The sequence below is a fragment of the Ursus americanus genome, chromosome 11 (genome assembly GCF_024610735.1).
Source record: "Ursus americanus isolate L20-20 chromosome 11, mUrsAme1.1.p, whole genome shotgun sequence".
NCBI lineage: Eukaryota > Metazoa > Chordata > Mammalia > Carnivora > Ursidae > Ursus > Ursus americanus.
The window spans coordinates 65,472,850-65,498,310 of record NC_142137.1 but is presented as its reverse complement, the minus strand read 5'-3'; the positions used below and the strand labels follow the sequence as shown (position 1 = coordinate 65,498,310).

General features: G+C 37.8%; 1 long non-coding RNA gene across 4 annotated transcripts in view; it reads left to right on the top strand.

Moving 5' to 3' along the window:
- The window catches only part of LOC123797398 (uncharacterized), a 61,125-nt gene that overhangs the window by 19,575 nt on the left and 16,089 nt on the right, over positions 1-25,461 (top strand). For all 4 annotated transcript variants that reach the window (XR_015726156.1, XR_015726157.1, XR_015726158.1 and 1 more), the window contains exons 4-7: positions 4,484-4,621; positions 15,702-15,892; positions 18,528-18,846; positions 21,439-21,484. This is a non-coding gene — a long non-coding RNA (uncharacterized LOC123797398). The remainder of the gene's footprint in view (positions 1-4,483; positions 4,622-15,701; positions 15,893-18,527; positions 18,847-21,438; positions 21,485-25,461) is intronic.

Here is a 25,461-nt window from a genome sequence, read left to right as displayed (position 1 = left end):
TTTATTTATTTATTTGAGAGAGAGAGGTAGCTAGAGAGAGCATGAATGTGGTAGAGGGGTACAGGGAGAGGGAGAAGCAGGCTCCCCACTGAACAGGGAGCCTGAGCAGGGAGCCTGATGCGGGCTCTATCCCGGGACCCTGGGATCATGACTTGAGCCAAAGCTTAATGACTGAGCCACCCAGGTGCCCCGTATCTGGTACTGTTCTAAGCACAGGAAATATAGCAGTGAGCAAACCAGAAAAAAACCCCGCCCTCATGCAATTTACTTTAGAGTGGGAATACAGACTGTAAACATGATCAATAAATATAATTAATATGTTACATATATTATGCAATATAATGTGAGCATCAATAATTTGTTGGTGATAAGGGCTATGAGATAAGTGCATCAGGAAATGGGGTAAGAAGTGGCTGGAGCAAAGGTTGCAACTCTATTTTGTTTTTTATTTTTTCAAATTTATTCAGCAATCATTGACAAAGTGATTGTATACATTTAAAGTGTACATTATTGTGGTTTGATATACATATACCTTGCAGAATGATTATCAAGATCAAGATAATTAATACATCCATCACCTTACATAGTTAACTCTTTGTGTGTGTGTATGTGTATGTTGTGAATTCTTAAGATCGACACTCAGCAAATTTCAAGTATACAACACCGTGTTATTAACTATAGCAACATGCTGTATGTTAGAAACTCAGAACTTATTCTTCTTAAAATGGAAAGTATGTATACTTTGACCAATAGTTCCCCATTTTCTTCTCCTTGCAGCCTGTAATTAATAAGTGACATATATAATATCATATAATATTTGTCTTTCTCTGACGTATTTCATTTAACATTACATAGTCCAGGTCCATCCAAGTTGTTGCAAATGGCAGGATCTCCTTTTTTATGAATGAATAATATTCTGTTATACACACACACACACACACACACACACACACACCACATAGATACACACATATATATCTATATACCTACACACACACACACACACACACACACACACACACATATGCACATCACACCTTGTTTATCCATTCATCCATTAAAGGTTTGAAAGACATTTAGGTTGTTTTGATATCTTGCTATTGTGAATAATGCTGCAATGAACATGGGGCTGCAGATATGTCTTTGAGATACCAATATGATTTCCTTTGGATATCCCAGAAGTATGATTACTGGATCATACAGTCGTTCAATTTTTAATTTTTGAAGAATCACCATACTGTTTCTCATAATAACTGTACCAATTTACATTCCTACTAACAGTGTATAAGGGTTCCCTTTGTCCGTATCCTCACCCATATTTGTAATCTCTTGTCTTTTTTGATAATGGCCATCTTAACAGATGTGATTTGATATGAGGTATTTCTCTGATAATTATGATGTCAAGTACCTTCTTATCTATTGGCCATTTGTATGTTTTCTTTGAAAAAATATCCATTTAGATCCTTTGCCCATTTTTAAATTGGATGTTTGCTTTTTTTGCTATAGAGTTGTAGGAGTTCTTTATATATTTAGTTTATTAACCCATTATGAGATATATGACTTGCAAATATTTTCTCCCATTCTGTAGGTTGCCTTTTCAATTTTTTGCTCATTTGCTTTGTTGTCCAGAAACTCTTTAGTTTGATGTAGTCCCACTTGTTTATTTTGCTTTTGTTGCCTTGGCTTTTGGTCTCTTATCCAAGAAACCATTGCCAAGACCAGTATCAAGGAGCATTTTTCCTGTGTTTTCTTCTAGGACTTTTATGGCATCAGGTATTACATTTAAGTCTTTAACCATTTTGTGTTAATTTTTTTGAATTGATTTTGTATATGGTATAAGATATGGGTCCACTTTCATTCTTTTGCACATAGATATCCAGTTTTCCCAACACCATTTCCTGAAGAGACCATTCTTTTTCCATAATGTGTTCTTGGTGCCCTTATCAAAAATTAGTGGAGTTTATATGCATGTGTTTATTTTTGGGTTTTCTGTTCCATGTGTCTGTGTATCTGTCTTATGCCAGGTCCATTTTGTTGTGATTACCCTAGTTCTGTAATATAGTTTGGAATCAGGAATTGTGATGTCTCCAGCTTTGTGATTCATTCTCAAGATTGCTTTGGCTATTTGGGGTGTTTTGTGGTTCCATACCAATTTTAGGATAGTTTTTCCATTCCTGTGAAAAATGCCATTGAAAGTTTGGTAGGATTGCATTGAATCTGCAGGTGGCTTTGGATAGCATGGACTTACCACAATAGTAATTCTTTCAATCCAATAACATGAGATATCTTTCTCTTTATTTATGTCTCCTTCAATTTCTTTGATCAATGCCTTATAGTTTTCAGTGTATAGGTCTTTCACCTCCTTAGTTAAATTTATTCCTAAATATTTTATTGTTTTTGATGCTATTGTATATGGGATTGCTTTCTTAATTTCTCTTTCAGATTGTTCATTAGTTACTAATATTATATATGTAGTATATATATGATTATATACATACCAATATCTAGCTAGCTAGCTATCATTCTATATATCTGATTCAGTCTTGCTAAGTTGTATGTTTCTAGGAATTATCCATTTCCTGTAAGTTATTTAATTTGTATATATTTGTTTATAGTAGTTTTCTGATTCTTTGTATTTCTGTAGTATCAGTTGAAATAGCTCCTTTTTTGTTTATAATTTTATTAATTTAAGTCATTTCTCTCTTTTTTTATTTAGTCTAGCTAAAGGTTTGTCAATTTTGTTCATCTCTGTAAAACAAAACTCTCAGTTTTGTTGATCTTTTCTATTGTCTTCTGGTCTCTAATTTATTTCTGCTCTAATCTTTATTATTTCCTTTCTTCTGCAAACTTCAGGCTTAGTTTGTTTTTCTTTTTCTAGTTCCTTAGGTGTAAGTTTAAGTTGTTCATCTGAGATCTTTTTTCTTAATATAGGTGTTTATCACTATAAACTCCTCTTTTAGAACTGCTTTTCTAAAAACTTAACGTAAGTTTTGATATATTGTATTTCAATTTTTGTTTGTCTCAAAATATTTTTAATCTCTTTTGATTTCTTTGTCCCACTGGTTGTTCAGTAGTATGTTGTTTAGTATGTTTTTCCCTGTATATGTGAGTTTTCTAGCTTTTCTTTCCTTATTAATTTCTAATTTCATACTATTTTTGTTGGAAAATATACTTGTTATGATTCCAATCTTCTTAATTTTTTTAAGACTTTTTTTTTGACCAACATGTGATCTGGAGAATGTTTTGTGTGTGCTTGAGAAGAATGTATATTCTGCTGCTGATGGATGGAATGTTCTGTATTTGTGTTAGGTCCATTTCGTCTGAAGTATAGTTCAAGTCCATTATTTCCTTATTGATTTTCTGTGTGAATGATCTACCCATTGTTGAAAGAAGAGTATTAAAGTCCCCTGCTATTATTGCATTACTGCCTATTTCTGCCTTCAGATCTGTTAATAATTGTTTAATATATTTAGGTGCTCTGATATTGGGCACATATATATTTACAATCATTATATCCTCTTGATGAATTGTCCCCTTCATCGTTATATAATGGCCTTCTCTGTCTCTTGTTACAGCTTTTGACTTAAAGTTTACTTTGTTTGATATAAGTATAACTACCCCTGCTTTCTTTTAGTTTCCATTTGTATGGAATACCTTTTTCCATCCTTTCACTTCCAGCTTATGGGTACCCTTAAAGCTAAAGTATGTCTCTTGCATGCGGCATGTACTTGTTTTTTTTTTTTTAATCCATTTAGTCACTCTGTGTCTTTTAATTAGATAATTTAAACCATTTACATTTAGAGTAATTATTGATAGATAAGGACTTGCTAGCACCATTTTGTTAATTGCTTTCTGATTAATTTTTGATTCCTTTCTTTCTCACTTGCTATTTTCTTTGTAAATTGATGGTTTTTTATAATGATAGACTTTGATTATTTTCTCTTTATCATTTGTGTATCTATTATAGGTTTTTACTTTGTGATTACCATGATGCTTTCGTAATAATATCTTAATTTATAATATTCTATTTTAAACTGATAACAACTTAGCTTCAATTGCATAAGACAGTTCTACACATTTACTTGTGTCCCCCATTTGATGTTGTTGGTGTCACAATTTACATCTTCTTATGTTATGTATCCATTACCAAAATATTGTAGCTATAGTTATTTTGAACACTTTTGTCTTTTAACTTATATGTTAGAGGTCAAATAGATTTACCTACCACCATTGCAGTATTAGGATATTTTGAATTTGACTGTATATTTACCTTTACCAGTGAATTTTATGCTTTCATATGTTTTTTTATTACTAATTAGCATACTTTCATTTCAGTATGAAGAACTTCCTTTAGTATTTCTTATAAATCAGGTTTTGTGGTAAATTCCTTCAACTTTTGTTTGTCTGGGGAAATCTTTATCTCTCTTTTATTTCTCTCTATCCTTTTTAAAAGATTTTATTTATTTATTTATTTGACAGAGAGAGAGAGAGAGAGCGCAGCAGAGGGAGAGGGAGAAGCAGACTCCCCACCGAGCAGGGACCCCAATGCAGGACTCAATCCCAGGACCCTGGAATCATGACCTGAGCTGAAGGCAGATGCTTAACTGACTGAGCCACCCAGGTGCCTCTCCTTCTTTTCTTTCTTTCTTTTTTTTTTTTTTTTTTTTTAAAGATTTTATTTATTTATTTGACAGAGATAGAGACAGCCAGCGAGAGAGAACACAAGCAGGGGGAGTGGGAGAGGAAGAAGCAGGCTCCCAGCAGAGGAGCCCGATGTGGGGCTCGATCCCGTAACGCCGGGATCACGCCCTGAGCCAAAGGCAGACGCTTAACCACTGTGCCACCCAGGCGCCCCTCCTTCTTTTATTTCTGAAGGATTACTTTGCTGGGCTGGCACCAGTGTCTGAGGTGTGGGTATGTGTGGATCATTCATAGAACTGGGGCCTGGGTCTCTGGGACTCACTGCAGTGCCTGAGGCTCCGGAGGACAGGGGCACATTAGCAACATGGGCTTAAGGTGACAGAGTACAGTGGTGGTTTGGGCTCAGGAAGCAATTCATACTTACACCTTGTTTGTGTTCTTGTTTATAGTCTTTCTCCTATAGACTGTGAACTCGAGGGCAGGGGTCTTGTTGCTTATTTACCGATGTATGCAACACCCCACGCAGGGCCTAGTTACCACCTAGAAAGAGGAACACTCTAATATTGTCTGCATGAATAAGTAAGCCAAAGCTTTATCATATGAGCTAAAGCAAAGATATAGAAATACTTTCAATGGTTTTTGTGGCTAAAAAGAAGTTAGAGATCATTCTAGTTGAGTGATCTTGCTTTATAAAGGCCAGAGCTGAAGCAGGTCAAGTGACTTCCTCCTGATCACACAGATGGTGGCAGAGGTGGGACCAGAATTCTTACCTAGATCAATTTGTATGGTCAACCACAATGAGTGTATGAGCCAAATGCCATTTGCCATTTACATTTGGCTTTGACATGCAGGGTCTTTTTTGGGGGGAGGGGGCAGAAGAGTTTCCTCTGTGGTGATATTGGGTTTAAGCCAGTATCCAAATTGGTTTGCTTCCTTAGCACAGACTGATAGAATGGTATAGCTGCAGGAAGGAGTTGCTGTGAAAGAGGCCAGCCTTGCAGAGCACAGAACTGAATTGTTCTCACCTGTGCATTTGGTACTTTTGCCTCAAAATCCTCTTCTTAAAAGCACTTTGCTAAAAATAAAGTTTTTATTTGAGATATTGAGTAACTTTAAGGAAAAAGTATTATCTATAAGGACTTACAGTGTGCTTGTCACTCTGTAATCACACACATTTTGACAAAGGTACCATTTAGGCAAGAAATAGTAGATAGAGAAACAGAGATATCTTCCTCTTCCATGTTAAATTGGTTAAAAAAAAAAAATCCCAGGTCAAGTCATGAAAAGATTATTCCAAAAGAGAATGTTTTCCTGTGTGATTTGGCCAACTTTTCTAACTCTGCCCAGATGTGGACTGGTTGTGTAGTAATAAGTTTTTTAGTCAGGAGCTCGAACACCTTAATGGAGGAGTAATCAATTTCCAGAATATATAGAGTAGGGGACCTTCCTGTATGCACACAACATCAGAGGGGACTGTTAGGGAGTAGTAGTCTGTCCAGGTCCTAACCGAACGGGTGTCTTCATTGTGTGGGCACCATGCTCCCCTTCTAGGGTGACCAACCATCCCGGTTTGCCTGGGACTGCTGGGTTTCTCAGGATGCAGGTCTTTCAGTGCCAAATTGGGAGAGTTTTGGGAAAGCTGATGTGGTTGGTCACTCTAAATTGGTACTTGTTGGGGAATGATTCTTCTCTCCATGATAAAAAAAAAAATCTTTTTTTTTTTTTTTTTTAAGTTCTGTCCATAGAAAATGGAACCATGAATCCAGACTCTGCTTTCTAGCCTGTCCACTATTATTCTGTCCTCCTTTGGAAGTTGGAATTGGTTGCAGATGCTCTGTCTTCAAAATAGTGTTAGCTGCCCTATGACCTGAGAGCCCCAGCTAGTCTTTAGCTCTTATCTTGAATTTTCTACATACCTCCTGGACCTACCCAGGGCCTTTCCCACCAGGAAGATTATTGCAATATTACATAATCCAGGATGTTGTAACCCACCCTTCCTGTCACCCCTACCCAGTTTGGAGTTAGAAGACCAACAATCCAGGCTAGGTTGCCACTGATGATGGGGAAGCCACCCGAAATCTCTATTTCTTCATTTCCACCTTTAAAAGTGAAGGTGTGGTCTTTCCTACATTTAAACGGCCTCTAACTATAATATTTGGAGACTCCAAGATTCTCTGTGACAATGTGTAGTAAATAAGATAAAAAAATTCTCCCACAAATATTTTCAAAATTCATATTATAAAATTAGGTTGTCAAGTTCCTGTCTACTCATCTTTTCATACTTGCTTCCTACATCCTGACACTGGGAATAGTTGTCAAAATAAATAGAAATCTCACTGTTTGAAACATGCATTAATGATATTAGATGAGAAGGATTTTCCAGACAGGTTTGAACTCTTGCTGCAGTATGATTTATGCTGAAGTGTGTGAAAAGTTGGCCTGAAGTTTGGCAAATGACCACAAATTACCTCTTATTACCACGAATTAGCTCTTTATGCTTGTTTAACTTTTATGAGTGTGTGCTTTACTTTCCCAATTAAGTTGTAAGATATTGGGGCCAAGAGGAAAGGGTTATACTTCCAGAAATTCTCCACAGTGCCTAGCATAGAACTGCACACAGTGAGTGGGAAGGCTGTGTACTTAGTCATTCAGTGAAGGCATCGTATTTCTCCAAGCATTGGCATTTATGTTGGTTAGTGGATGGCCAGTCAGCAGAGTGGCCTTGGAGAGTGAATTATGTGTGGAAATAGCTCCAGGTTATGTGAAGAACATCCATTCATTCATTAGGTTGTAATTAACCCTACAGGTTCCCACTGTGGTGTTACATTGAATAAAAACAGAGAGAAGATAAAAAGCTCTTTCATGTTGACACAAACTTGAATAGGCCAGCTATTAACCACTGATGTTGAGCTATATTTTGTCAAGTTAATTCATGCCTCACTTTGAGGTGAGTCTAAAACTAGGACTATTTCCTCTATTGCTCAGCTTGTAAACCCACCTTGGGGTAATAGGGTACCATTCTAAGTTAAGCTGTGGGAGAAAAATCAGAGTCATCATTTTTCTTGTTTTTAAATACCTGGTTGAAATGTATCTTGTGCCAGTCTTTTCTGATAAAAACTAACTTTTCTTGTCCTGTATTTCTCTTCTTGTTTAAAATGGAAACAATTCTAAATATGGCTATGGGGACTTGAAATATTTGTGTGTATTATGCCATAGAAGTATACAGCATGATGATGAGTATTAATGACCCTTAAAATAGTTGGAATCATTGCATCTCTTTATTTTTATTTATTTTTTTAAAGATTTTATTTATTTGAGAGAGAGAGTGCGTGCAAGTGCATGAGCGGGGGAGGAGCAGAGGGAGAGGGAGAGGGAGAAGCAGACTCTGCTGAGCACGGAGACCAACATGGGGCTCGATCTCAGGACCCTGAGATCATGACCTGAGCCGAAGTCAGATGCTTAACTGACTAAGCCACCCAGGTGTCGCATTGCATCCCTTTAAACAGGGAAATTGCACATAATATACTAATGAAGACTGCTGTGAATAATGTTGACCCACTCTGCCAGGGATGGAAATAGGTTTCATCTCAACTGTCCCCTCTAATCTCTTGGTGGTAACTAGAGTACTCGGGTAAGGATAATGAGACTACCTCAAAACCAGGAACCAGCAAAAGAAGTTTTTAAATGACTGTATGGTAAATATTTTAGACTTTTAAAGACATATAGTCTCTGTTGCCCCTACTAAATTTAGCTGTTGTTTCATCAAAGTAATAGGTAAACCAAAGGGCATGGCTGTGTTCTAATAAAACTTTATTTACAAAAATGAGTAGTAGCTGGATTTGGCCCCCTGGCCATAATTTGCCAACCCTCCTGCTCCAGGTTCAGAAAAGGCAGTGGCTGATTAGCTTTGTGTGCTCTGGGCAGGAGAGCAAGTAGTGGTACAGATATCCTTCTTTCCTTCTCTGCAAGTGCACACAGCATTCTGTGAAAAAGAGTTCTGGTCATAATTCTGGCTATTGATTATGCGCATAACCGAGATATATCCATGGAGGTTTTAGGTAAGAATTAGCCAGTTGCTCTCTACACAATTTAATACAGTCTGTAATTCCTTATTCATAATTCTAAAATCCTAAAAGCTCTGAGAATCCAGTGTTTTCTTTTAGGTGGCAAAACCTGAGCTGACCTGAACTCATTTGGCCACAAAACCTGGCCTGAGTGGACATAGTCTCTTCATTGTCTTTATTTATCCTGCTTAATGTGACACTTCATGTGTCTTGCTGTTTGATTGCAGAGTACCTGCCCAGACCCTGCCGGGAGTGTTATATGCTGAACGATATATGTACCAAATTACCTTTCTGAGGTCCAAAAATTTCTGACTCTCAAAACCATCTGACACTGAGAATTTCTGATGAGGGACTGTGGCCTTACAAACACAAACTCTCCTCTTTTGGGTGCTGTGCGTAAGAAATGTATGTCAGAGTAATGACAATAAATTAGTCTCATCAAGCCATCTGACCGATTACTAGTTATAATGGTGTAATCAGCTTAATCACCTGTGTTAATGAAGAGGTAAGCTTCTGATTTTAAACCCAAGTAAAGCCAGGAAAATCAACATTAATCTTTCCCATAATTACCTTTTCTCTACTTCTCGTGTGTAAATGTGTCTTGACAGACAGTGCTGTTCGCAGCACACCCATCCATACAAAACCGTGCGGGTCTTTTTGGCCAATAATTGGCTTCTACAAATGTGGGTTACCTTTGCAGGTACAACCCAGGGTGGTATATTCCAGCAAATGTCAAGCGGATGTATGAGCCGTTGTTGAGTCAGATTAGAGCTCAGGACCCATTAAAGCCAGAAGTTAGGACTGGACCCAGTCTTGCCCTTCCGCTAGCTGTGTCCTAGCCTTGTTCTGGTTCATCCATAAAATAAGACTGTTGACACAGGGTGGAGCAGCATACCTCTTATTGCCTTTATTGTCTCTCATTGCCACATTTTCTCTACTTCCATGCCAGCATTTACTGTTTTGCCCTTTCCATTGGACCATAATTTCCTTGAGAGTCAGAAAGTTGTTTTATTCCATTTGTATCTTCAGGCTTCAGCAGAGAAATGAGTATCTTCGTTGACTGACTGAATGCTCATAGATTCAAGGACTCATAACACTAAGGGGGACCTCAGAGACCATTTTACTCAAAACACGAGGAAACCGGTATCTATAGAGGTTTCCTAGACATTCTCATGGACTGGATCCTACTACCAAGCATTGTGCTGACACCGTTTCACTAACCCAGCAAAGCTCTATGAATCAGGTGCATCACCCGTAATTTCACAAATGAGGCAACTGAATTTCAGAAAGGGGAAGCAACTTGGTAAAAAGCAGTGCAGATTTGACCCAGGGTCTGTCTTATCTTGAAGTGTATATTTTTTCCATCACTTTATAGGATCATGCCTACCTCTAATGACTGACTGATAGATGCCCCTAGATCCTTCCAGGATGTTCAACTCATTTTGATTCATATCCACTGAAGGATATTAAGATGAGATGAACTTGACTCTTGTCTTCTCGAAGTTTACAATCTAGAGAAGGAGCAGATGTTAACAAAGTGGAATATTGCCATAGCTTCTCCCCCTGCTTCCTGCTTTATTGAGGTATAATTGACAAAATTGTAACATATTTAAAGGTACGATGTGATGATTTGATATACATATACCTAGTGAAATGATTACAACAATCAAGTCAATTAATGTATCACCCTATGTACTTCTTTTTCATTGTTTTTGGTGAGAACTTTCAAGATCTAGTCTTTTTTTTTTTTTTTAAAGATTTTATTTATTTAACAGAGATAGAGACAGCCAGCGAGAGAGGGAACACAAGCAGGGGCAGTGGGAGAGGAAGAAGCAGGCTCATAGCAGAAGAGCCTGATGTGGGGCTCCATCCCAGATAGCCGGGATCACGCCCTGAGCCGAAGGCAGACGCTTAACCACTGTGCCACCCAGGCGCCCCTCAAGATCTAGTCTTTTAGCAAATTTCAAGTATTCAACAAATTATTATTAACTATAGTTACCATGCTGCTGAGAACTTATTCATCTTAAAACTGAAAGTTTATACCCTTGGACCAGCATCTCCCCTCCCCCACTCCACTACTTTCCCAGCCCCTGACAACTACCATTTCACTCCGCTTCCATGAGTGCAACTTAATTTTTTTTCTGTTTTTTAGATTCCACATGTAAATGATGTGATTCAGTGTTTGTTTTTCTCTGACTGGCTTATTTCACTTAGCATAATGCCCTCCAGTTTCATCCATGTTGTTGCAATTGGCAGGATTTCCCTTCTCTTTAAGGCTAAATGATATTCCTGTGTGTGTGTGTGTGTGTGTGTGTGTGTGTGTGTGTGTGTGTGTGTATAAATATCACATTTTCTTTATCCGTTCATCTGTGGATAGACCGTTAGGTTGTTTCTATATCTTGATTTTGAACAATGGTGCAATGAACATGGGGATGCACATATCTCTTTGAGATAATGATTACATTTCCTTTGGATATATACCTAGAACTGGTATGCTCTATTGTTAATTTTTTGAGGAACCTCCATACTGTTTCCTATAATAGCTATACCAATTTACGTTCCAACCGGCAGTGTAAATGGGTTAGCTTTTCTCCACATCCTTGACAATACTTGTTAGCCTCTATTTTTTTCGTTAATAATCATTCTAATAGCTGTGAGGTGATGTCTCATTGCAGTTTTGATTTGCATTTCCCTGATGATTAGTGATGTTGAGCATCTTTTCATGTGTGTGTTGGCCATTTGTATGTCTTTTTTGGAAAGAATGTCTATTCAGGTCCTTGGTCCATTTTTTAAGTGTGAAATATATAAATATATATCTTTTGAGTTGCCAGGGTTTCTTATATACTTTGGATTTTAACCCTTTATTGGTGCTATGATTTACACATAGCTTACTTTTTCCCTGTTTTTGTACTTTCTACAAATAGAGTCATGTAGTATATACTGTTTTGTATCTGGTTTATTTTATTTTGCTTATTGTTTTTGAACTCTATGTTATTTTTTTAAGATTTATTTATTTATTTCAGAGAGAGAAAGAGAGAGAGTGAGTTTGAGTGGGGGTGGAGGGGCAGAGGGAGAGAATCTTCAAGCAGACTCCCCACGGAGCACCGAGCTTGATGCAGGGCTCAATCTCATGACCCATGCGATCATGACCTGAGCTGAAACCAAGAGTTGGACGCTTAACCAACTGAGCTACCCAGGTGCCCCTGTCTATGTTATTTTGTGTATAGTTGTTTGTTCTTATTTATTACCAAATGATATTTCTTTATACACATATTGTCTATCCATTTTCCTGTTAGTGGACTTTTGGAGTTATTTCCAGATCTTGGCTATTATGAATAACACCCTATTATCTTTTTTGTATGAGTCTTTTTGTGGAAATATATTTTAATTTTACTTGGGTAAATATCTAGGAGTAGAATTTCTAGGTCACAGGGTAAATTCATGTTTAACTAACAGAAATTGTCAATTTGGTAATTTGTGGGGGTTTTTTTCTCTCTATTGTTTGGTCATGATAGTGATGAATAGATTTTGCTAATATTTTTAAATAAAAAAACCCTTTTGATTTTGTTAATTTTTTCTACTGTTTGTTTTTCATTTTATTTATTTCAGCTTTGATCTTTATGATTTTCTCCTTCTACTTACCTTGGGTTTTAATTTCTCATTGTTTTTTAGATTCTTAAGGTGAAAATCTAGATCACTAATTTCAAAACTTTCTTCTTTTATCATAGAAGGATTTAAAGCTATAGTTTTTCCTCTAAGCACTGCTTTATCTCATACATCTCATATAATCTATCATGGTATGTCAGATTCACATTGTTGTTCAATTTGAAATATTTTCTATTTCCCTTGTGATTTCTTCTTTGGCTCAGTGATATTTAGAAGTGTAATACGCTATTTCCAAACATGTGGGGAATTTCTAGATTTTAAAAATTGATTTAAATTAATTGCTTTGTGGTTAGAGAACATAGTTTGTATGATTTAAATCCTTTGAAAGTTATTGATATTTGTTTTCCCCATCTATTTTTTGTTCCATTTTCTCTTTCTTGCTCTTTGAAAGTTAATAGTTTTCATATCCCATTTTATCTCTTCTTTGAGCTTTTTAGCTTAATTACTGTATTATGTTTCTTATTGCTGACATAACCAATTGCCATAAATGTAGTGGCTTAAAACAATGTAAATTTATTATTTTATGGTTCTAGAAGTCAAAAGGCTAAAATGGGTCTCATAGGGCTAAAACCAAGATGTCAGCAGGATGGCTACAGTTCTTCTGTAGACTTCAGGGGAGAATCCACTTTATTGCATTTTCTAGCTTTTTGTGGCTGTCCATGCTCAGTGGATCATTCATTGCCCTCTTCTCTCTTCAAAACCAGGTATTATGTCATTCTGACTTCTTCCATTATCACATCTCATTTTTTGACTCTCTTTCACTTATAAGGACCTTTGTGATTATATTGGGTTCACCTAGATAAAACATGATAATTTCCCGATCTCAGTATCTTTAATTTAATAATATCTTCAAAGTCCCCTTTTCCATAAGAGTTAACACATCCATAGGTTCTGGGGATTAGGATCTGGACATCTTTTGGGAAGTTGTTATTTTACCTATCACAATCACTTTGTTCTCTCTATTAGTATTTGCTGAAGGGATTATAATATGCATCTTTACTTTATTATAGTCTAGTTTAGATTAATATTTATTTAATACTTAATTAATATCTATTAATAATATATTAATAATTATAATAATAAAGAATAATTGCTAATATTTATTTAATACATTTATTTAATCACTTTATGTGTAATTATGTGTTATGTAAGAACTTAACCATATAGCTCTTTATACCCTCCAATCCTTTGTGATATTGTTGTCACACATTTTACTTTTATGTATGCTATACATGCCAGGTACATTGTTATTTTTTCTTTAAACAGTCGATTTTCTTTTAAAGGAATTAAGAAGCAAGAAGAGTCTTTTATATTTAACCATGTATTTACAATTTCTGGCATTCGTCATTCCTTCCGGTAAATCTGAGTTTGTGTTTTACATAGTTTTTCTGTAGCCTGAAGAAATGCCTTTAATCCTGTTACGAAGTTCCCCTGTTAAGTAATTCTTTCAGGTTTTGTTTATCTGAAAATGTCTTTATTTCATTTTTGTTTTTGAAGAATATTTATGCTAAATGTAGAATTCTAGTTTAAGAGTTTTTCCCCTTGCCACTTTAAAGATACCATTGTGTTGTCTTCTTGTTTGCATGTCTGATGAGAAGACTGTATTCGTTCCTTTTGATGTTCTTTTGTATGTTAGTTGTCTTTTTTTCTTTGCATTTGGGATTTTCTTTTATTTTTGGTTTTCAGTAATTTGAATATTTTGTGTCTATGTGTGGAATTTGTGTGTGTGTTATTGGGTTTCATTGAATGTTTTTTGGTTCTGTGCATTTGAAATTTGGAGAAAAATTTGGAAAAAATTTGCTGTATTTCTTAATTTTTTTCTATCACAAATTTTCCTTCATTTTTTCTTAAGTTTCATTTACATGTATGTTAGACTATTTGATATTATTCCGCATATTATAAGGATTTGTTCATTTATATTTCATCTATATACTTCATAGACTAAATAACTGAAGCTTCTGTGCTTCAGTTTTCGTTCCTATTTGCCTTCAAGTTTACCAATATATTCTGTAGTGTCAAATGTGCTTTTAAATCCATGCAATGAATATTTTATTTCAGATATTTTGCTTTTAAACTCTGGAAATTTCATTTGATTGTTTCAAATATTTTCTATTTCTTAGATTCCTTATTTGTGGAGTCATTTGTTCACATTTTCTTTTAAATATTTGAACATATTTACAAATTTGTTTTGAAATTTTTGTCTTGTAAGTCTAATAGCTATATCATCTCTGGGACTGTTTATACCTATTTTTTTTCTACCAAGGATTATGAATCACATTTTCTTGCTTTTTCATATATCTAGTACTTTTTTTACTATATGCTAGGCATTATAGATGCTAACCTGTTGATAGTTTGGATTATGTCCTTTACTTTTAAGGAGTATTAAATTTTGTTCTGTCAAGCAGTTAATTAAGAGGCTCAGTTACAGAATGGAACCACCCTTAAAGTGTGAACTTTCTTAGGTCTTAAGTGAATGCCCAGAATGTCCATCTTGGGATCTCCACTTTGCTTGGTCAATGTCCCATCTCCTACCATGATAAAATCTCCAAAATCTAAGTTAGACCTCCCTGCAACTCATTTATGGTAGGCTTTTCAGAGTCTTTCCCTGAGCATGCACTGTGTAGTTTAATTCTAAGACTCATAGCGACACTGCAGATTTCTGGAAATCCTTCACTGTTCACCTTCTCCTGACCTGCAAATTCTAGTGGTAGCCCCAAACAGATTTTGTTTCCTATTCTCTGTTTTGGTTTCAGTTTCATGTTCTGCACTTTGGAAAGTGCTCCTAGGCAGAAAACTGGGGTGGATGTGAAGTTTATCTCGTGTGTTTCCCTTTTCTCGTGGATCACAGCTTTGCGATTTTTATTGCCAATGGATGAAAATAGTTGCTTCATACAACTGTAAAGTTTAGTGGTTGTCTACAGTCTGATACTCATTACTCTATCATGGCCGAAACTGGAAGTCTATCATCAAAGCTATTTGAGTTTAACTCCAATGATGAAAACATGCTACTTCTCTGCTTGGTGGCTAAACCACTGCAAGGTGCAGATTTGACTAATAGTAGGTCAGCTATGTTGTGTATCATATATCTGTAGACAGATACTATTATCGTGTGTGATTTAGTGATGCATCTAATAGTGTAATTTCAAAGTATTGATGAGTATAAATACTAAGACATCTGTAATAACTATAATGTGATTCTTATTGATGATAAGGTCACAGACATTGCTAATATTACTTGATTTATAATTTCTATTTAATCTAGTTTCAAGTTCATTGATCTTTTCTTTCTTTTTTTTTTTTAAAGATTTTATTTATTTATTTATTTGACAGATTGAGAGAGAGAGGGATCACAAGCAGGCAGAGCAGCAGGCAGAGGGAGAGGGAGAAGCAGGCTCCCGGCTGAGCAGAGAGCCTGACGCAGGGTTCGATCCCAGGGCCCCGGGATCATGACCTGAACCAAAGGCAGATGCTTAACCGACTGAGCCACCCAGTGAAGGCTATCCAGTGCATTTTCATTTCAGGTATTGTATTTTTCAGTTTTAGAAATTTCAGTCCTTTTTTTTTTTTTCACTCTCTGTTTTTATTTTTTTAAAGACTTTATTTATGTATTTGAGAGAGAGAGAGTGCACATGAGCAGAGGGGTGGGGCAGAGGGAGAGGGAGAGAATCTCAAGCAGAGCACAGAGCCTAACACATGGGGCTCAATCTCACAACCCTGAGATCATGACCTGAGCAGAAAACAAGAGTCAGATGCTCAACTGACTGAGCCACCCGAGTGTCACCCCCTCTTTGTTTTTATTAAGATTCCCTATCTTTTAATGTGACTGTTGTCTACGTTGATGGTTAAAGGAAATGCAAAATTTCAGTAAGGATGTATAGATATATTTTTTTCCTATCCAAATTCATGGGTCACCTGGGTCTCAAAATATTGGTACTTGTTATCTCTCAGTGATGATTGTGGGAGATTCTTATTTTCTTCTTTGTTATTTTCTGTTTTTTTTTTTCTTTCTAACATTTCTTCAATGAGCATGTATTACTCTGTAATAATAATGACTAAATGTAGCTTAAAAATTATTAACACAAGTGGCATGTAAATATAATGTAATATTCTTTTCAATAATATTATGTGAATTAAAAATATACTGTATAATGTATTCATTATTATATTCTATTTAAGGTAAAAGGATTAAACAGTCATATTAAAATGATGGTAATTTTTCTTCATGATGAAAAACAAAAAAACAATATGATTAAGTATCATATCAATATCTATTATAACTGTTTTCTCAATTTTAACACATTTCATGTTCTATAATAAATGTATTCCATATATAGAAAAACTATTACTTTTTAAAAATGGTAATTTATATGAATAGTGTAATTGTAAATACTTTGTGATATATATGTGCATTATTAGTCTATTACATTATATTTTTCAGTGTTGGAATTCACAGTAATTATGTCTTGTCATTGAGAGGAGATAGTTATTTGATTATTCATTACACTTAACCACAAGTATCTAACCAGATTATTTAAAGGTATGAGTTATGTCATGGGAGTAGGTTAAACTCATGAGAAGTGAGTGTATTTTCCTTCAGGACATTTATTAAATCAGTATTATGTGAACTGAGGTCATAAGCCAGTCCTGATTAACTTCCAAATAATCATTTTAAGCAATCATTATTTAATATAAAATAATGCCACTTTCCTTTAGCTGTGTGTGTGATCCTGCTAGTCTTGGGAAGTGGTGTAGACAGAATAGATCTTGAAGGAAGCAGAGTTTCTAGATAAACAATGAACTCTATTTAAAAGGTAACCCATTTATAAATTTGAAAACACGAGACAGGTGAATGGTAAATGAACCATCCAATGGGACTTTAATAAAAGCCCAAAGCCTTTCCTCTGAATTTGAGCCCGATTGCAGCTTGGGTTGCCGGGCAGCCTGTGGGATGGCCTAGGCCAGTTCATGTTCCTGAATACCACCGTTCATGGAGGAAAAGGGCATTGCGCTGTGGGTTTTGTCTGCCTCTCCAGTGCACGACTATCGTGTCTGGGCAGCAGTATTAACGTATTCGATTCCACGTTGCTAAGTCATACAGCCGCAGCCCAGGACCACTAGTGCATTTCTCTTATGCAGCTGGCATACAAATTCATTTCTCGGTGTGCGGAAGCAGTGCTCCGTCTTCAGCCTGAGCCCCAGTGATTTGTAGTACATTCCGTATTAATTGCTCACTATTCTGGGAACTTCTCATGTCAATTTGACAGTGCCATATAGTGTGATCATTCACTACAAATGTGTTTGAAATATATCCTTGCAGCGGCAACTGCTAAAATGAACAGATATTCCTTTTTATCATAACGTGAGTTATAGCCTAGACCCTCAGGCTCGAAAGGGGGTGTGTGGAGTCACCTACATAAATAACAAAGGAAAGAGAGATCTTCATTTATAGTTGAGGTGAAACATCCAGCAAATAGGAAGGATTCGGATTGTAGGAAACATAGATGTTTGGCATCTTCCAAGATGGAGACGGTCAAGTCCTTCAGAAACACTGTGTTGCCACAGTCAGCTCACAAGATGTGGGCGGGAAGTATGCTCTCTGCTCATCCCAGGAGAGGCCCCAAGACAGAGAGATTGGCTGGGAGATTCCTGGGGCTTCACACCACTTTTATATCAAAATAAACAACAAGGAGAACAGGTTCCATCACGATTTTCCTCTACACTGCACTCCAGTCGCCACAACTTTCCAGAATTTCTATCAGAGCACAAATCCCCAGAATTACCTTTGGGCCTCTTTTGTACATTTCCTCTCTCTGCTGACCTCAGCACCTGGGTGACCTCTTCATTCTGGGCCCTCCACAAAAAGAGGAAACATTGTTTGCTACTCCTAATTATTCAGACTCCTCAGTTTTGAGTAAATAAAAGCTGTTGTGTTGCTAATACCTACAGGGAGAGAGCGAGGTATGCTACAAAATGACAAACAGGGAACTCAACAAGAAATCTAAAAAAAGTGGAGTAATCGATGCCCCCTACGTCGAGGTCTACACAGAAATGAAGAGTGAGGCAGGATTTTTTCCCTAGCACTTGTCTATTTCTTTCTGATGTGTTTCTTCTCTTGCAAGTTACTTCTGTCCTTTACCCCTTTCTTCTTTTCTTCAGGATTAGGTGAATCCTGATTTCGCCCAAGTGCACAGAACACAATTTACCAAACCACCCATTTATAGGAAATAACTGAAGCTCTTGGCAAAAATATGGATCCAACGGCCCCATTCGTGATGTGAAAAAGTCAACCTCTTCAGAGGAGAGACCCCGATTTTCTGTGTTTTAAATACTTGCTCAGGTGATCTGTACTATCAGACAACCTTGGGAAACACTGTAGAGACCTACCCATAGCACCAAGGAAAAGCCCCTCTCGACTTTTCTATCTACTGCTGGGCCTCTCAGAACACGCGGATGGGAAGGTTGCAGAACAATGCAGGTAAGGTTGATTTCTGGCTCAGAGAAAATGCCAGGCTCATTATTTCTACTCACATAACTTGCTCACAGCCTGCAAGCTTCCTCAAAAGTTAGGAAGACTTAAAGTGTGGGTTGTTGAGGCTACTGGTCAGCAAAAGGGCAGGGGAAAAGAGCGTGAGGGCATGTGCCAGGCAGAAGAGTATGCCTATTACGATCTCCTCTTGTATGTGTGAAAATTCATAGGAATCTCTTTGAGAACACAACCCACACTTAATGGGGCGCAGAATGGATTTGGGTTTTGGTCTCCATAGTTCAGTCTTGATTGACTTATATAGATTTGTTGCAAAAAAAAAAATAAGTGTTGTCTTTATTTTTAAAACTAATAAGAGTTTTTAAAAAGGTATTTGCATTTCTCAGTATCTGCCTGTTCCAGAGGCCACCATAGCCATTTGCAAGGGACAACAGAGAGCAGCCGAGGCCACCCCTCTGTGAACTGAATTTGACTGACATTCTCATTCCTGTGTCTGGTTCTTTTTGGTCATGATTAGATTGTCTGAGCCGCTTCTTTCCTGTGGCCTTTTCAAGAAGCTTTGCAGAGGTCCCTGCTTCTCAGGAGAGCCATCCAGGAAGGCTGGAGTTGGGCTGGAGCAGGGCTGTATGAAAATCCCCCCAAATGCCAAATGGCATAAGAAAACAATCTTCCTGCTATCCAGCAAGTAGCAAAGTGCTCTTTTAATTGTAGCCGTTGCTGTAATTTAAACAGAAAGTATTTTACCTCCATTTTTCTCACACTGCTCTAATCATAGTAGTTTTCATTTTGCCTTAATGTAGCAAATACATCTGACTACTTAATTTTGCTCCCTTTGATAATATAGCACTTTACAATTAAGCATCCCAGCCTGCTCTTGTGTGTTTCCAGAGTTGAAATAGAGGAAATCTCCCTTAGTTATGCTACGACTTTTAAAAATTAAACTGTACTTCCAAATGACTTACTTCATTCAACTCCAAATGAAATAATGGCTTTAGATGTCTCTTGTATTTTAAATTTAGATAATTAAATTCAACACAAATCACATTGGGTATATAATAGTCAAATATCATTTTAAGAGATTATTATTTGAATGGATCATTTTCTCAGGGGCTACTGTTTGTAGCTAAGCGAATAACAGTGGATTCTGCCTCTCCTTATTAATGCATGGGTATCTTTTCTTGTTTTCAATCCCACAGATAAAAATCTTTTTCCAAAGATAGATATATAGAGAGAGAAAAATTCCCCCTGGGATATTGTAATTTTCTCCTAGGACAGATACATTTCTCCATACACTTATCTTGAAATATTAGCTTACCCATTGTTCATGGAGTGGCTCTAGATTGAATGAGTTCAAGTGCATTTTATATAGAGAGATATATAATTTTTATATAGAGATCATAATTTTTTCTGTAAACATTTTGTTTCAGGTTAATCAGCATCATTGGTGGGTCCTCGAATGATTACAGCGGTTGTTCGCCGTGAGGGGTGGGGAAAGTATCATCTAAGCAATCACATTGGACAGGAGTCTGAACTTGATAATGTTAACCTCTCAGACTTTATGCGGTCCTATTCAGATTGTTCTCTTGCAAAGTCTGGACCAAAGAGACTGATCAGGTTGAATGGAAAAGCTGCCGAAAACCAAGACGTCCCAGAGAAATGTCAGTCAGTCATGGCATTTTGTAGCTTTTGTGATAACCTTAAGCTGCTTGACGTGTATTAGTTTAACAGTCTATTCTTGCTTTTTTCCTTTTAATTAAAATTTACGAAATGCATAAAGAGTATAATTAAGAGAAGTAAGCACTGTTGGACACAGATGTCGGCCCCGTGCCAGAGAAAGGCCTCATACCGGAAGGTAGAAGGACCATGCTTCAGTTCTTTCTCTGCGCTCGTTGTGAATTTGGGAAGTCCCTTCACATTTTCAGGGGTCATCCTTCTTTGCAGAGTGGAGATGATAATGCTGATGTTGCCCATTATGGACTTTTTCCAGCTGTTTTTTTCCCCATTGTGTTCTTCTATACGGGCTTATTTTAAAGATATGAAACAAGGGTAAACTTAGCATCTTTAAAATATCTACCGAAAGCAAAGCATTACTTTGAATAGATTTGACATAGATTGTCGCCACCGTAAAAAAGGTAGGATTTTGAGGTAGGATTCTGACACGAAGAGGAGTAAGGCAGCTATTTTTGGAAATCCTGAAAAATTAAGCTCTGTCTTTCCTGAAGAGAGAAAAATAGCTCTTAAATTTATCTGGACATGGATATTTAAAAAAAAAAAAGGCCTCATTTGGCTTTTAAATGGGCCTCCGAGTGGGATGCCTGGGCGGCTCAGTCAGTGAAATGGGCCTCAGATGGGCTAGGGGTGATAGGCAGTTTGTGGCAAAGGCTTTCGTCTGTAGCTTGGCTTAACTTTTTCTGAATTACATAAAAAAATCGCTAAGCAGGTAACAAATTTCCTGAAGTGTTTCGATGTGGCTTTTGCCTGTAGTTAGGGTGTGAGATGCCTATTTTTAAAAAAGCAGGACATAAATAAAAGATATAAATAAAATATCATTTCGCTAACGTTTTTCTTTTTTATTTTCTCTAGCTTTTTCGAAGGGTGTTGAAGTCTGCTGAGATTTATTTTGATGAAGGTAAGGCGCTTCTCGTTATCAGGCAGTAAAGATGCTGTGTTATTGTTTACTGTTTCAGTAGCTCTGAAAGCTGCCATCTGAACACTTGTGGTTCTAATCGGCAGAAATAATGAAAAGCCATTTTTTTTGCTAGTTATGTCCAAAGCTTTGATTTACCTCTTCAGAAGTCAAAAGATTTATTACTGACACCTAAGGTGGTTTTGGAAGATAACGGGGTCACTGGAGCCCTGTGAGAGACTTTTGAGGTTTGATCTTGGGAACAATGGTTGGTGGATGGAGGAGGGTTTTCAGAGATGTAGACCGTGGCCATGGCCGCTGTGAGGCCAAGACAGACCAGGGGCTCCGCAGGTAGAGCGGTCCGGGCCACTCGGAGACCGTGTAGATTAAAATCACCACCTTGAGCTCTTCTTCCAGGAATGCCACGTGTTAAATGTAGCACATGCATTTTGAGGGCAGTCGTGTGGCCTGACTGCATCCGTAAATAACAGACAACCGCAGACTACGAACAAGGGGACTACCTGGGTCTGATACGGCCATGTATGCGATCTTGAGAAAGTTGTCCGCATTTTCTGGACCCCAACCCAAGCTGGATTGATGACCATGGAGCTCAGATCTCCCAAATGAATTTACTTTATTTAAGTATGCATTTGTTGGAGGTCTAGACATTAGGCATCTAAATGTGAATAAAGCTCAGTTCTCGTGGCGGCGGTGAGCACGGTGCGTAGGGGACTACTTAGAGCGCGGTGCAGTAGGAGACATGCTGAAGAATGGATATGGCACGACGGACACACAGGTTGGGAAGCCATTTCTTTAGGGACAGAAGGACTAATCGGGAAATTAGAGATTGCTTTTGGGCTTCTTCTTATATGATGGTTCAGAAGAAAAGGCTGCCAGGGAAACAAAGGTGTTTCATATGAAGAGTCAGATATAAATATTTTTGGCTTTGCAGGCCACGCGATGTCTGTGGCAGCCACTCTGCTCTGACAGCGTAGCACGCAAGCAGCAGTGGAAGTGAATGCGCATGACTGCGTTCCAATAAAACTTTATTTACTGAGAAGGGCCCGCTTTGCTTGTAGTCTTTAGTTTGTTGACTCCTGCTATAGAAAGATGATATGCAAAGATGAACTTCATCAAATACCAAGATTAACCCATTGTAATGCTTTCTTCCATCTTTGGAGTTTAAATGAACATGACTTCAGAGCTTTCTATATGGTATATATGTCTAAACGTGGGCACATGCAACAGACAATGGCTCATATGCTTACAGCATTTTACAGTTTCCAGGCATGGTAGCCCAGCTTCCATCTTTCACACCTGCCGCTCACTGTCTCCCAGAGCTACGAGGCCGTGCGTGGGAAGCAGGGCACGTGTGACTCTCCTCTCCTCCAGGTTCTCAGCCAGTGATTGACTAGAGCTGGTGGATAAGTATCTGGGCTACTTCCTTCTAGAGGGGTCCCTCTCAGCATGGGCTCTATGGACTGTCTCTGAGTTCCCCAGTGGCAGTAAGTCCGATGGCTCGCTGTTGTACCCCCCCCTTCACAACACGCTCTCACTGGCTTCTTACCTTCCCTGTCTCATGTACCCCCCCTCCCCACCTATAAGTCCATGCTCACCTCCCAAAGCACTGACTTGTACTCAACTGACTTGAACAATAATTTTCTTCCCTCCTTATTGATCAGGGTCATTAGCAGATGCCACTGATCTCTCTCCTGACCCCCTGAAGCTGCCCCCACCTCAAGCACCCACCTTCATCTCTTTTCCTCCTGCGTTTGGTCTGGACACAGGTACACCCTGGACGTGTTGAGTGATCAGGGTTGGAGGAGCTCTGGAGAGATGGGGCTCACTGGGATGGGTTTGGAGGAGTAAGTCCAGACAGGCTGCAGAGGAGGAAGGGTCTGGTCATGCTGGGTCTTGAATGATTGGCTGACGAACTAGGATTTCATTTTGTACCAAGTTGAGCCACTGACAGTCTTTGGGGAGAGTGGCAAGAGTGTTCAATAACGTTCGAGAAGTACTTGTTGATTACCAACATATGCCACGAATAGTGAGCAAGTGTAGCAGTGAGGACAGGGAGGTGTTGAAAAGTCACCTTACAAGTCACTTTATGAAACCGTTCCTGATCCTTCAGGTAGACAGTGCCACTCTGCATCTCACCAGTCCTTCTAACATGGCACCTCTGTCACTTTAGTGCATCTATTAAATACTATCTGTCTCTACCCCTATGGCCTGTCTTAGTCACTTCTGCATAGCTTCATGCTACAGTTAACCATAATTAATGGGCTTCCCTGAACTGGTTCCCCCCCCCCACATGTGTTATTAGGTTAATAAAAACATTGAGCTCAGCCTTTAGGGAGAGAGAAGTCATAATTGGTCAACATGCTTCCTGAGAGGGGTGGTCTTCTTGACCAAAGACCATTGATCATCTTTACCCTGATGCCTGAGACCTCAGGGCTATTTACACACCAGTTAGGGGAGCTGCCTCTTGTCTCCACCAGATAAACGCTCAAGAAACTCTTGTACCCCTGGCTTAGGGATTCTCAACCTTTTTGAGTAAGAGGAACTCCGTGAAGTATTCATTGTGAAGAGTCCCAAACATACACAAATGTATTAATAATGAGAAGAATAATAGTGACTCTTCATATGCCCTTTACCCAGATTCAGCGGTCTAAAGTTTCCTGCCCTGCTTCCTCTATTCATTTCTTTTCATTTTTGCTTAAGTGTTTTAACATAATTCCCAACCAGATCTCATTTCACCTGTGCATATGCAAGTGTGCATCTCTTAAAAATATTCCTCATGTTTCCACAATACACGGGCACACCTCACAAAATTAATCATTATTCCTTGGTATCGTCTAATGCCCAGTCTATACCACACTTAGATTTCCCTGATTGTTTGTTTGTTTGTTTGTTTCTTTTTTAACCCTTAGTTTGAATCAGGAATTAAATGAGACCCATCTATGTCATTTGCTTTTTGTGTTTTTCCTAAATTTCCCCTCTGGAAACTCAGTGCTCTCTGTGGTTTGACCTTACTTCCGTTGGCCTCATCTAGACTTGTGCTAGTCCTTCTTCACTGACAATTTTTCTCCTCCTTCTCCTTCTCTTTCTTTTTTGCCCTTTTTTCATAGTGGAGAATTAGGTTAAATGAAGGTAGTTTGGGTGGGATACCGAATTTGAATGTGTGTTTTCACATTAGAGTGCTGGTTCTCGTCTTTGAAGATTTGGCCTGAAGGTTAAAACGTCGTGAAAAGTAAAACTACAGGTGTAAACCTGGAGTCTTTTTACCCCTTACAGCTTTGGCCTTATTACCTGAAGCAATAAGTCTGACCCTTTTTCTTCAGTGTATTGAAACTAAAGAGTAAGTAGTTGATTCCTACTGTTTTTCCCACAAATTTTCAGCAGGGTAAGGCCAATTCACTGCTTGTTTTAGGCTTAAAACTGCTTCTGACATGTGGGGATGAAAGGTGGTATGTAATTGAAGTCACTGGGTATTGTGTGCATAAGATGGGAGAGTGAGTTGAATTTCAGGGGCTTTTTTGAAGCTTTCTCTCTTAACTAAAAATGTTGGCATTTTCTGCGAAGTTTGCTGTATGTTTATAGAGAAAGAGAGACTTCTCTTCAAGCACGGTGTGACATTTCTACAAAAATCAATGATTTAGAAGCAGGTAACTGAAATGAAATGTGCAACCTCACTTTCCATCTGTTGGAAAGCCTGCTGGGCTGGTTTTGAAATCTTCATACATGTTTGGTCTGCCTTCGGGGGGTAAAAATTATATTGACTCTGCACTTTGGAACACGGAACAAGTATCTTTTGGAATGTGGCAAGAAATAGAACAATCACCTAGTCCTACGTTTCCCAAATGGATTTTGCAGTATTTCCTTAATTTTTAGGAACTTTTAGCATGAGTGTTTATTTTTTTCCTTTTATCTTGAAAGGTTTTCATCTTTATTAAACTTGATTACCTAATCCAGTGAAAGGG